This window comes from Amphiura filiformis, unplaced genomic scaffold (assembly GCF_039555335.1).
Source record: "Amphiura filiformis unplaced genomic scaffold, Afil_fr2py scaffold_88, whole genome shotgun sequence".
NCBI lineage: Eukaryota > Metazoa > Echinodermata > Ophiuroidea > Amphilepidida > Amphiuridae > Amphiura > Amphiura filiformis.
Window position 1 is genome coordinate 192,491 of NW_027305552.1, and position 15,482 is coordinate 207,972.

Genomic DNA, 15,482 nt, shown 5'->3' on the forward strand with positions numbered 1-15,482 from the left:
AAAATTTGTATTATATCGTGAATTTCAAACAATGAAATTTATTTGATATCAGAAAGACATTCTTCGTATTCAGAATGCAATTCGATATGTCTGATGTGCTCTCATGTCCCACAAAAATACTATCGAAACGCTCAAAACGCTCATTCCAGATCCCTTAATTTGGTTAATTTTCTTTTCTTGTTTTCTTTCTTTATTTTTCTTTGATTTATATTGCCAGGGTAAGGAGAGGGAACTAAAGGCCCATTCAGTGATTTTTTGATTTTTTTTTTTCATCCCGACGATCGTAAAAATCATCAAAATTCAAATTTTGGATACTAGACTGCGGAACTCAGTCTTCAATGATAGTCAGTAATTTTAATATTTTGGACATTATTATGACTATCATTTGAGGACTGAGTTCTTATGATCCGAGGAGCAGTTTCAGACAATTGCTTGGGATTATTGGGGCAGAGGTTATCTTTTGAATTCTTTCATGACCACTAAAGCATAGTCAAACCTGTCAAGGACACTCGGCGTGAATTGAAAGACCATGTCACTCGCCACAAAAGAATGTCAAAGGTCATAAAACACCACTTTTGTGTCTTCTGCTATCTAAAGCCCTATGGCTGATTTTGTACCTTTCGTCATTGTCATAGATGTGCTAACATAGCTTGCTAGTGCAGTGGTTCAGCCGAAAACCGTGTGTCTAAGACAAAAAATAATGCATTTACGTGAGTCTGTAATTTATATACCGGTACTGACAGTATATAAATTAGCTACATGTATATTTGAATGGGGCTTCAACTTCGTCAATACTGTCGTTTTCCTGTTTTGTTTTTTTGCCATTTGTTTTTCATTAAAAAAAATTATAAACGTAACAATTTGAGTTTTTTTTTCACTTTCGCTGGGATCACTGAATGGGACTTTATAGCGCGGATTATTCAAAACTTGTTTTTACCTACTGCTATATAGTATTAATCCGATTATTACATAACTTTGCCAGCGTATTCAAGACATAGGTTATGTAGGGATAAACTGTACATGGGTATAGAAGCCCTGCATGCTTTTATCGATTGGCTCCAAACAAAGGATTTGAACCGGTGTCCTTCACCGTAATCACGGCGCAGTAGCCTACAGTCCATTCAATCAAATGTTGTCAGTGTGCGAGACGAACGATGTATAAATCTGGAGGTCACATCATCACTTATCATGCTTATTGTAAAAAGTTTGTCCAATGCATATACTGTGTGTATTGTTCCCGGGTATTGTCAATACAGTCAAGCAAACAGGTATTATATTTTGAAAAGGCCGCTATAGTATATTCACAGGGGTGTCTTGAATGGCCAATCATATGGGACATAATCAAATTGCAGTGACTGCTTCCTTTGTTACCATATGTCAGTCATCTTGTGATTATTGGACCATGTAAACCTGCAAAAAACGAGCCAAAGTGCAGGCCCTATGATCGATACACGTGCATTTGCTATGCACGAGTTTGATATGAGAAGAAAATCTTTGGATACCGTTGTAGAAAATGATGAATATCTCCCGTAAATGATTTCGTATAACGAAACCAGATGTGGTTCCTTGCACATGAATATATATTTTGAACAGATATGATAGTCGTTAGCTTGCGCTTTGAGTAGCTTGCGTCTTGAGTCAAAAACTGACAATAATTCCGCAATAATTCTGATTTATATGTGCCGAATTATATAGCGCAGTGTATAGGCCAATCGTGAAGGTTGTCTAAATGAATATGACCTATGGCATACCATGCTTGACTGACACACAGCGAGGTCAGTCACCGAGGTAATCGGGGCTATTGTCAGTAGCCTTAGTCAGATGTCCTTCAGCCTATTTATGCGAAACTATTAAACAGATCGATATGTATATGTATAATGGCCATGCGTGGCGGTGGATTCAATCTACCATGGCGATTTCTGCCATGAAGATATCGGGGCGATGACACTGTGCAAGGGTTACACCAAATTTTGAGTTGTGTTGCTCCAGCGGTTTCGATATGAGAAGCAATAAAAATTCCTTTAAAAAGGAATAGGGCGAGCAAATGAGGAAGTGTCAAGATAAAGGTGTAGTTATTTTATTGTTTGAACTGTTTCTATAATTCGCATTGATCATAATGAGTATGTTTTTTCGTGCCTCAAATGACAAGGACTATTTACCCCATGATCTTGCAATCATTTGAGACTGTACAGTGTATAGACAGTGTAGCCTATTTGTCTATTCATTTTGACTATTTAATTCTGACCATGTGTTTAAAACCGGCTTTCAGATTGGTGAGCTATTGTGTACCAAGTGATAAGGCACTGGATACACTGGAAAATTCATGACAGCCAATTTACTGGCAAAAGGTGGGGCCAAATAAATCTTAGTTGATTCTTGAACACGATTTAAGCAGGAACCTTCAGGCAGAATTTGAATACATATTATCCTGTAACGTGTACTTAGCCTAACAGTCAATGAACGTTCATTGGGAGCATAATAAGTAGCTTTGGGTATCCTATGTTTATGAAAAAAAAGTGTTTACAAACGAATAACATTGTTATACATATACATCTACTTGCTAATATACTGAAAGTCTAATAGAAATGAAGGATAAAGAACAATTACAGAACATTTATTGTTCATGAAATAGATGCATTTGTAGGATTGTAGAAATTAAACTTGGTTAAATTTTATGATTGCCAAATCCATAAAATACTCACTAATTTTAGACTTTCGCCATCTCGGCTGACGGCTTCTTCAGAAATGACCATTGGGATCCACTTTTCCCGCGGTTTTGGCCGCTGCTTCCGGTGATTTTCTCATCTCTCGGAGGCTTGGTTCTTATAAGTGGATCGTATACATGGTCTAGAGAGTAGCTGAGAGTAGTCAAGTTTACCTATGAGGAAGAGTGCGATGGAAAGATCCCGTTCCTGGACACACTGATTGTGAGAAAGGAAGATGGAACAGTTAAGCTTCTGGTATATAGAAAGAAAACACATACCGACCAATATTTGAATTTCGATTCACAACACCCACTTCATCAAAAAATAGGCGTCATCAGAACATTACTTGACAGAATGCATTCCATCGTGACGGAGGACGAAGACAAGAAGGAAGAAGAAAGTAGAATCGAAAAGGTAGTCACCAATTGTGGATATCCAAAGTGGGCATTCGACAAGGCAAAACAACAGGTAGAAGGCAAAGCGGAGTTGGAATAGAGCAAAGGAGAACAGAAGAACACCACACAGGAGACTGAAACGAAAGGCATGGTGGTAATTCCATATGTGGAAGGGTTTTCAGAAAAACTGCAGAGAATATTTCGCAAGCACAAAATATCAGTAGCCATGAAACCACACAACACACTCAAAAGACTTTTAGTACACCCAAAGGACAAAGTGGATACCACCAAGACTAGTGGGGTGGTCTACGAGATAGGCTGCAAAGGGTGCGACAAGTCGTACATTGGTGAGACAGGCCGTCCTTTCGGAGTTAGACTAAAAGAGCACCAGAAAGATGCGGAAAAAGTCGCAAACAGAAAATACACCAGAAAAAATAGAACTGTATCAACTTCGGAATTAAACAAATCTGCCATAACCGACCACATTGCCATTGAGAACCATGTCATCAATTGGGAGGTGCCTAAGCTACTTGAAAAAGACGGGAACCAGCAAACAAGACTCATCAGAGAAGCGATTTGGATTAGAAGGCGGGGGGACAAAACAGTCAACAGGGACATCGGCAGCTACTCTCTAGACCATGTATACGATCCACTTATAAGAACCAAGCCTCCGAGAGATGAGAAAATCACCGGAAGCAGCGGCCAAAACCGCGGGAAAAGTGGATCCCAATGGTCATTTCTGAAGAAGCCATCAGCCGAGATGGCGAAAGTCTAAAATTAGTGAGTATTTTATGGATTTGGCAATCATAAAATTTAACCAAATTTATTGTTCATTATAAGTAGCTATGGGTATACAATGTTTACAAGATAAGAGCGTTAATGTTTTGTACATGAAGTTAACGTCTTTGATACATAGCTAGTTGTTAATACATCGAAAATTTGACTAGAGATTTACAATTTGATGACATCCAAAAGAATTTAGTATTGAAGAATTTAAACAAATTACAGAACTTTCATTTATTGACATTCTAGCAATTGTTAACAATGTTGAAAACCATGTTCATAAGCACCCATTTCTTAATGTTCATAAACGTATAACAATTTGATACATCTATTTCTTAATGCTCATAAACGTAACATCCTCTTTACATCTATTTCTTAATGTTCATAAACGTCCTTGATACATCTACCGTATTTCTATTTCAATGCTATTTTATCTCGGTATTCTGACATAATAAATTTGACCCGAATAACACTCACAAGATGTAATTTTTATTTTTAGGCTTAAGTGTTTCATATTATAAATGGGCTATTCCAGAAAATAAGCGCACACCCCCTATAGAGGAGTTCGGATATCCGGACTTTTCCCATCCATCCAAGCTCCGGAAATCCGGACTTTTCAAACAGAGGAGTTCGGATATCCAGACTTTTTCTGTCCATCCAAGCTCCGGAAATCCGGACTTTTCAAACATTTTCCCTCGATAGGGCCGCGCTCGACCTATAGAGGAGCTCGGATATCCGGACTTTTTCCATCCATCCAAGCCCTGGAAATCCGGACTGTTTAAACAGAGGAGTTCGGATATCCAGACTTTTTCTGTCCAGCCAAGCTCTGGAAATCCGGACTTTTCAAACTTTTCCCCTCCATAGTGCCGCGCTCAACCTATAGAGGAGTTCGGATATCCAGTCTTTTTCTATGCATACAAGCTCCGGAAATCCGGACTTTTCAGACATTTCCCCCTAGTCATAGCCATACGCTCGACCTAAAGAGGAGTTCGGATATCCAGACTTTTTCTGTCCATCATCCAAGCTCCGGAATTGAGTCTGGACTCAGGTTTTTTTTGTCGGATTCGGACTCCGACACAAACAGACTTGGATAGACTCACACTCGGACATATGGGGGCAGTCATTTTCATATGAAAAGGTTTGACTACAAAATAAATAAATGCATCTATCACAGTTTCCACCTTGATACACCCGAGCACACAGAAATGTCCAAACACGGCGAGTCATTTGGAGCACTTTGATCATTTTGGAGCACTTTGCAGGGCAGTCAGGTCAAATGTTATCTGGGTTCAAATCTTAATTTCATTTTCTGGATATCTGTAAGGGGTGTGGGGCTCAAACTCAGTGACAACAAATCTCATGACCAGGGGAACATTTGGCAGGGGTCAGGTCAAAGGTTATGCAGAGGTCAAATCTTAAAAATATTTTCTGGACATCTGTAAGGGGTGCAGGGCTCAAACTCGGTGACAACAAACTTGATGACCAGGGAACACTTTTGAAACATTTTGTAGGGGTCAGGTCAAAATCATCTGGATTCAAATCTTAAAATTGCATTTCCTAGATATCTGTAAGGAGTACGCGACTCAAACTCGGTGACAACAAACCTCATGACCAGGGGAACATTTTTGGAACATTTTGCAGGGGTCAGATACCTCCACAACACCAACATGTCCCAGCTAGGTTTGTGGTCTATGACCACCATTAACCACTAGTCTGTATCTAACTTATACAGGGTGTCCCAAAAAAAAGAGGCCCCTCATTGCGCCCTCTTTTTCTCCTATTTCTGAAAAGTTGATTAAATATATTTTGGTATGTAAAGAAACCTTTCATCGTTAGCTTTACTCTCTAAATTCCTAAGATTTAAAAATAAGTCTAAGAGACTTGTTAGAATGACAAAACCTTTCAGAGACTTAAAATTCAAATCTTTATTAGAGTAAAATTTAAATCCATTAGATCTGAATTTTAAGTCTTTTCAAGGTTTTGTCCTTCTAATAAGTCCCTGGAATTTAGAGAGTACTAAACCAAAACAACTATTTCAATCGGCTCACAACTTTTGAAGACATGCCCTTTTGAATAAAAGTACCCGTTTTTCACTCTGTCCACGGATAGCAAACATAGTGGTTGGGATGGCTCATGCTGTGGAGTGTCCTGCACGATCACCATACCTCACACCACTTGATTTTTTTCCTTTGTGGCAAATCCAAGATCTTCGCAAACGTATTACTGAATGCATTCGCAAGTATCCGGCGCACAAGGATGGTACGCAACGCAATTGATGCAATGAGGACCAGGGCTGAAACCTGTATTCGCCAAGGAGGCAACCAGGTAGAGGGCAGAGCAGCACAGTAAACTCACTTCAGAAGAACTAAAGACAAACCAAACAGCCTTTTAGGGCTACCTTTTATCCTAAAAAGAGAAATGACTTATGTTGTTAATTAAAAAAAGAAAGCAAGAAACAACAAATTAAGAAAGTAAGAAACATAATAAAACAAAAAGGCATGAATAACCAAGAAAAAATAATTGCAAGTAAAGCAAAAGAAGTCCCATTCGGCATCCATTTTACCCACAAATTAATGACACTACTAACAAAATCCATTCGCCACTTGCACGGTTCCGCCATTATGCACTATATGCGGGAGAGCCTCGAACTGGCAGCATACATGAAAGGAAGAATTACGTAACCTTACACAGAATGTTATATGACTGGTTCAATTCCCATTCATGTATGCTGCCAGTTCGAGGCTCTCCCCGCACATAGTGCATAATGGCGGAACCGTGCAAGTGGCGAATTGCTCATAAGCTCTCATAAACCCACCGGTAAAGCCCATTCTATAAATAAAGTTATTTTATAAAGTTATTATTGAGGAATGTTTGATATTCATGCATGGTATCATGTGTACTCTTTTCAATCTTTGAAGTAGCGAAACCTTCTCCGTGGACCGAGTGAAAAACGGGTACATTTCTTTATAAAAATTCCCTTTAAAAGGGAAAGCCAGCCTCAATGTAGAAGAGGTCTTGTAATTAGTTTTGGTCAATGTGAAAGGCATTTTTAAGATCACGCTTACATCTACATGACAGTCCACCAAACCATCAACGATGAGAACATGCACACTGAAACAGCAGAAAACATTAATTCCTAATCTCATGTCAACTCTTTTAATTCATTACTCCAAATTGTTCTGGTCTGTTGTTTTTTTTTGTTTTGTTTTTTTTTTGTTGTTGTTGTTGTTGTTTTTTTTTTTGTTTGTCTTTTCAGCTTTTTACCCACGATATCTCAATTTCCAATTTTGTAATACCAGAACTTACGAACTCAATATCTTCGCTTAGGAATGTCCGATTTCACTGCTTTCGATATACCACTTCACAAATACACTGCCGGTTTGAGTTAACTTACATGTACATTTTATTTTAAAATAACTTAATTAATTCGCAATGTATAGTTTAAGCCTACTATATTATAATAGATAGTGGCCAGCACATTTATAAAGGACTGGTTACTCACTACAATCTTCACTCTTAAACTGTGTTTTTCTGAATGTGCTGATCATGTTGATTGCTAGTCGGAAACTCCTGCGAAGCTATGGACATGGCATCTTACATACTCCATTCTATAACAGTCTGCCTAGTGCCTTGTGTGTTTTCTCTTCAATCATTTTGTTGAATGTAATTTTATGAATCAAATAGTTATGTGTCATTTTATTTATAATAAAGAAGTTATTAAATTAATAACGTAAGACAATTTATTTATCTATAAGTGCATGTCAAATGGGGTACATTGTTCAATACTATAGGCCTATATGCATAAATTATGCCCATATTATAGCTAGGCCCTAAAAACTTTATTTTGCATCGGATTTTTCCCGTTGAAAAGACAAAACTGATGTTTATGATAGCAACCATTTCATCAATAACATTTTGAGTCATTTTTATCCATAAAACGACACAGGATATGATAGATAACTACTTTCACATCAATATGGTCCATATGATCACAGATTGTTGAGAATCTGTGATATGATCCGGGGATATGATGAAGATTTTGATTCTATAGATCTGTTATCAACATGATATCACGCTGTTCAGTGGTCAAGGAGTAAGGACCCCGGTCAAGGACACTGATATGACATCATAGGTGATGTCAGATTTTCTTCTGCTGACCATATGATGCTATATATTAACTATTATTGTTACATTTAGGCCTATACCTAGAACTTTTAAAGTCATAATTAGTTCAAACATAACTTTGGTAATACTCACTCGTTTTCGTTCGTTGAAACGGCAAAACATACTTACTTTTCCTTACAAATCGAATTAAAATATTTTTTTTAAAATTCAACCACAAAAAGTTTTAAACAAAAGTCATTCCAATACCAATAAAAATTAATCTCTTGAGCAAACTGACCCCATCCCAGAAATAGGTACCAGCCCGATGGGCTGGCGAAAAGAGCATATCATCAAAAGTTGTGAGCCGATTGAAATAATTGTTTTGGTTTATTAAGGTTACACGAAGAAACGTATAAAAAACATATAAAAGACGTATAAAGTTGTTCTCTAAAACCGCGTTTTCTCAGCAATCAAATATCGCAGTGAGTCAAATGTTGGTGCATGGATGTATCTTAACATTATTTTTGTGTGTTTATACAATTTTTTAGAATCCGTTTGAAAATCCTTCGTTTAAATCATTTTCACGCACCATGTTCACAAGATCAAAAACACGTTCCATGCAGTTTTTTTCAAATATTCGCTCCGTATAAAACCACACCGAGTGATTGTTTTCTCCTTTTTTGTATTGTACTACAAATCGACCAAAGACGTTCCATGCAGTTTTTTCAAATATTCGCTCCGTATAAAACCACACCGAGTGATTGTTTTCTCCTTTTTTGTATTGTACTACAAATCGACCAAAGAAATAATGTTGCCGTGGGGAAGAACCAAATACAGTACCGATTAAATTTTATTAGCCCGTTTTGGGGAACAATTTTCGAGAATCTTGTACCACAAAACACTGTTATGTTACATTATCGATATCTGGATTGTGGAACGTTAATTTTGATTTCTAACTGCCTACATTATTGATTGTTTTTGCCCGGTTTTTTTCATTATATAATTCAGGAATTTTTTGGCTATACTAGTAGGCGCGGCCTATAAATATATTTTTACAAATTAGATTAACAAAATATTGGTTGTTGGTTTTGTTACTGTTGTTGTAGTTATTGTTGTAGGCCTATATATTGCATAATCATGGTATAAATAGGCATACTAGGCCTATTATAGGCTATAGAAGCACTGATTTATTTCACGACAGATATCATCCAGGATAATTTTAAAAATTGAAAATTTAGAAAATCCAAAGGAAAATTGCCGAAAACGGCTGCCCACAATCACCCCCCCCATCAGCCCATATGGTCCTATCATGGTCGCCCTTCCTTATCCCTGCAACATATAGGAAGACTCACGAGCCACGGTTTGTCCGTGGCCCATGTTCAGATTGATACGCGTGAGTTCATTCTTTTCTGCATGGCTGTTTCCATTATTAACTTACGCCCCTCTGGAATCAAGCCTTGAAAATCAATTGTATTTAACCTTAAAGCTAACGACTCAAGGTGTCTTTACATACCAAAATATATTTGGTCAACTTTTCAGAAATAGGAGAAAAGGAGGGCGCAATGAGGGGCCTCTTTTTTTTGGGACACCCTGTAGGTTACACGTTTAATATTAAAGGATATTAAAGAAAGTGAAAATTTACGATGTACAACAGGTGAAATAGGCTTAAATTCGTAGGCAACATGCATATGCACATGTATTTATTGGTGTAGCAATAAAAGCTATTTTTCAATCCGAGGGCACTTCCGCCTGATGATTCCCTGGATATGATCATCTCATTTGATAAGTCTAGAGTTGAAATGAAAAACAATTTTTTAAATGGCCTCTGAGAGATTTTTTGTCTCGTTTTCAATGAAATCAACCATAGTAGGCCTACAGGTAATTATAAGTTGCATTCAGGTGTCACACCCCAGCAAACACAAAAGCGTTTTAAAAACGTTTTTAACAAGTTATATTTTGGCTTTTAGTTGAGATAAAAACGTTTTAATAACATTAAAATGTCGGGTTATATAAAGGTCATGAAAACGTTTTAAAACGTTTTGTATGAAAACTATACTGCAACAATATTTTAAAATGTTTTCAAAAATGTTATTGTAAACTATTTTTGCAAACATTTTATGCCAAATATTTTGTCAACACTTAAATAACATTAAGTTTAAATATTTGCGCCCAGCAAACACGGAAATGTTCTTAAAATGTTTTTTTTAATGTTTTAATAACATTTAAATGTCGGGTTATATAAAGGTCATGTTTTTAAAACGTTATTGCAAATATTTTGGGCAAACATTTTTCGCAAAATATTTTTTCAACCCCAAAATAACATTTTGTTTAGAATGTTTTGTATCAAGTTTTCAAAAATGTTTTGGAATGTTATTAAAACGTTTTTATACCCTTTATATAACCCGACATTAAAACGTTTTCTGTAAAACATTTTTTGTTTGCTGAGCAGTAGATTATCAAAAAATGATTTTTATATAACGCGACATTTTAACGTTTTCTGATAACCTTTTATAACCTTTTGCAAATGATGTCGAAAACGTTTTGTGTTTGCTGGGCTGTTATATGCCTACTATTGGGTGGCTGCATGCAGGGGTGGCTATCAGGAGCCCGGTATGGGGGTGAGGGGGAAAGGGAAGGAAAGGAGAAAGAAAAGGCGAGGGAAAAGAAAAAGGAGGGACATGAGAGAAAGAGAGAGGGGGAAGAAATAGATAAATTCGAAAACCCTGGCACCTGCAGCCTGCATGTGTCCAGTTGTTGTCTTGGTTGTTGTTTTGTACATTTTGTTGTAGTTTGTTAATTTTGTATTATTGTTTGGTTGAGTTTTTGACATGATAACTGTGTGTGTGGCGGGATTGGGTAGCAGACATAGTATTATCTGTATTGTAAAAAGGAGTCTGGCCATAGCATTGGGATATTCTATTTGAATTCCACACCCCTCATGACAGTGGAAAAATTTGGAACTCCACTGAACCATTAGGGCCTACAGATCCAACCAATAATTGTATCCAAAATGCTGGAAAATATTTGTACTATAGACGAATCCAATTTCACGCATTCCTACCCCTCAATGGCGGCTGCATAGTTGGGTCCCCGTCGGCTAAATCATTTCTACACCTTAAAGGCAGCCGACGGGGTGCCATGGGTCCCCTTCTGCTCCATCTCACCTAAAATGTGAAATGATGCGGCCTTGGAGGGTATTTTAAACTGCATTCTACCACCCGTGTTACACGTAGACAAAAGAATGATGACAGTTTACAACACAAAAGAATCTAACATTAATTTTTAAGCGGCTTTTTGGTGTTGCGGGGACCCAAAGATGGCCGACCAAATCCTGACCATGACTTGGCTCGTTGGATTCGTCTAAGTGCCCAATTGGGTGGATTAAACCCGCTTAAAATTCGATGTTAGATTCTTTTGTGTTGTAAACTGTCATCATTCTTTTGTCTACCTGTAACACGGGTGATAAAATGCAGTTTATAATACCCTTCAAGGCCGCATCATCTCACATTTTAGGTGAGATAGTTGGGTCCCCGTCGCGGCTAATGGGTGCCATTGAGGAGTAGTAATGCGATAGGCACTGAATAAGTGCTAGTTTGTACAGGATCTTCAGGGCTTCAAGCGGCCCTATGTATTTTTAAGATTCCCCATTTTTCCCTTTTTAAAGGCCCTATAATTCCTATTTTTACCCAGATTAAAAATATTTTTTTGCTGAACGTTTTTGTTATTGAGCATAAATAAATGCCTTTTTGGCACCATTTCGCACTCCAAATACATAAAATCCCAAGAGTGACCCAGCAAACACAAAACGTTTTCGACATCATTCGCAAAAGGTTATAAAAGGTTGTCAGAAAACGTTTAAATGTCGGGTTATATAAAGGGTACATTAATGGTATAAAACAGTTTCATAACATTAAATAACATTTGTTGGTAATTTACTGCACAGCAAACACAAATGTTTTACAGAAAACATTAAAATGTCGGGTTATATGAAGGGTAAAAGAGTTTTAATAACATTCCAAAAACATTTTTGAAAACTTAGTACAAATCATTTTAAACAGAATGTTATTTTGGGGTTGAAAAAATATTTCGCAAAAAATGTTTGCCCAAAATATTTACAATAACGTTTTTAAATGTTATTAAAACGTTTTGTAAAAAAACATTTTAAGAACATTTCTGGGTTTGCTGGGTGCAAATATTTTAACATAATGTCATTTAAGTGTTGACAAAATATTTGGCCAAAAATGTTTGCAAAAATAGTTCACAATGACATTTCGAAAACATTTAAAAATATTGTTGTAGTGTGTTTTCATACAAAACGTTTTAAAACGATTTCATGACCTTTATATAACCCGACATTTTAATGTTATTAAAACGTTTTACCTAAACCAAAACCCAAAATATAACTTATTTAAAACGTTTCAAAAACGTTTTTGTGTTTGCTGGGGATGTTGGACTCGGACTTGGCTCGGACTCGGACACAAAAAGACTCGGCTCGGCTCGGACTCGGACACAAAAGGTTTCAGACTCGAAGCCAAGTCCGGCCCGAGTCTAAAATGTCAAATGATTATCTAAAAATGTCAAAATAGATCTCAAATTTGTTGACTTTACTTATTTGGCCATTTTCCAAATTAATTGGGGCTGTCAAATCTGTGATCTGTCATATATCCTATCTATCCACCAAATAATTATTTATTTATCTGTCACGTAGCAAAATCATATTATTGTTATTATTAATTGATAATTAATTAATGATGCATAATTTTATCAAATATTTGGACTATAAAAAATATCTAAGAGCTCTTTCATGGAACTTTCCATTAAAATTAAAATTAAAACTAAAATTAAAACTAAAACTAAAACTAAAACTAAAACTAAAACTGAAACTGAAACTGAAACTGAAACTGAAACTGAAACTGAAATTGAAATTGAAATTGAAATTGAAATTGAAATTGAAATTGAAATTGAAATTGAAATTGAAATTGAAACTGAAATTTAAAATTACATGTAAATCGGTGAGGGAGGTCCTTATTATTAGTTATTGTGTTATTTTTTAACATTCGTTTCTGTGTAAAATTGCAATTGCAAAGTGTTTGTCAACACATCCATGACATTATAAAATTGGGGGAGGTCCACAAATATTTTTGTTATTTCCCTTAGAGGGCACGGTGGCTCAGTGGTTACGGCCTTGGACTCATAATCTGAGAGCTTGCTCGACGTGCGTGGGTTCGATTCCCCGTCCCACCACCGTGTTGCACCCTTGGGCAAGGCGCTTTGCCTCGCTTGCCTCACCCCACCCAGGTGCAATGGGAAGCTGTTGGGGGTAGTCACAGTCGTTGTACTGATGGACCCTGCGCCACTTGTAGGCTTCAAACGTGGTTCCGACATATTCTAATGACGGCGGAATAAATGTAAAGCGCTTAGAGGCTGTTTACGGCATAAAGCGCTCTATAAATGTCTACATTTATTTATTTATTTAAAGCCCTACCCCTAGCTTGAAGAAAGTGTTTGCAATGTGTTTAGAAATGATAACCAAGAACTTCTTTTAAAGCTTTTTAAACATGTTATTTCATCATAGCAATTTTAGAAACAAAGTAAGGATGCAAATAGGAAAAATAACAAAAATATTTGGAAATCTCCAAAAATTGGTGAGGGCGGGGACGATATACACGTTATTTATTTTACTTGGCCTAATTATTATAATATTATTTTGGGTCATTTGCACCTAGGCTATTTCCATTAGGCATTCACAATTGATTCCGAGTTTACTGTTCAAGATTTTAAAAATACGACGAGATGACTTTTAATTATTAATTATTAATTATCTATTATTTTCTTTATCTAGTATTAGTTATCACAACCAATTATCAACCCGTTTTGACTGGAGCTGGCATTTAATTATTTTATTACTATGCTTACTTTCACACATAGTAGGCCTATAATAAAGGTGAAGTTATGCTGTTTGTTTATTCATCATAATTGTTGATATGATTCATGTTAGAAAGTAGCAAGTAAATAAAAGCAATTTTAAAGAACAAAATGCAAAATATAATAAAATCATTAAATATTTTGCCATTTTAAATTTTGGACGCGGGCGGTTTAATCAGTAAACTAAGAATTGATTGACGGTGAAGAGCCTTATTGGTAAATAATATAAGTCACATTTCGACCTATTTCCACTAGCTTCGACCGATTTGCTTCGACTCGACAAAATATTATTTTCAAACACCCATTTCTGAACATACATTTATTGATGATATCATGATTCATGATAGACTGGTATTAGACTAGGAGCCCAGACAATTTATTCAGCTCAGAAGAGACAAAAGGTTTGATGGTCTGATTATGTTAGTATAGGCCCAAGATTCAATATTCCATATTGCTGCCGGGTCACAGCCTGTACGTTCAGCCTGGGGGTCACACAATAGGGGGCCTAAAAATGCATTTATTCAGCTCAAGAGAGACATGGACAAAACTTGTTGGATATCACTCCCAGAAGAATACTTTTCATGCCTATAGCAATGACAGCAACTTTGGCCTGTACGGGGGCCCAGACAGTAGCCCCAAAGGGGCCCGCCCATATGGTGTTATTCAGCTGAAGAGAGACAAGGATGAATCTTTTTGAATTGGAACTATTACACATTGGGGTGCACAAAAATACCAATGACAGCAACTTTTTCCTGTACGGGGGCCCAGACAGTAGCCTCAAAGGGCCCAATGTCCCATAACTGATTTATTCAGCTGAAGAGAGACATGGATGAATCTTTTTGCATTGGAACTATTACCCATTGGGGTTTACAAAAATATCAATGACAGCAACTTTTTCCTGTACGGGGGCCCAGACAGTAGCCTGAAAGGGCCCTATGCCCCATAACAGGTTATTCAGCTGAAGGAAGACATGCGTAAATCTTTTAGCATTGGAACTGTTACACATTGGGTTGCACAAAAATACCAATGACGGCAACTTTTTCCTGTACGGGGGCCCCAGACAGTAGCTTCAAAGGGCCCGATGCCCCATAACTGGTTATTCAGCTGAAGAGACATGTGGATGAATCTTTTTGGAACTATTACCCATACAAAGGACTGCAACTTTTTCCTGTACGGGGCCCAGGCAGTAGCCTCAATGGGCCCAATATCCCATAACTTGTTATTCAGCTGAAGAGACATGTGGGTGGATCTTTTTGAATTGGAACTATTACCCATTGGGGTTTGCAAAAATACAAATGCCAGCAACTTTTTCCTGTGCGGGAGCCCAGACAGTAGCCTCAAAGGGCCTGATATCCCATATATTTTAGCACCCCGTCTGGTAAGTTCATCAGAGTTTATATACTAGTGCTGCAGAATGGGCGTCAAGTATACATCAAAAGTCAGAGCTGAAACATTTTGCCAGACCTTTGCCGCTAAATGTTAGCTTCCCCGCACAGAAAAATCTGCTCCTGAAGTGAATTTCAGCATTCTTTTTATTTATTTATTTATTTATATATAACATTTGGCACAA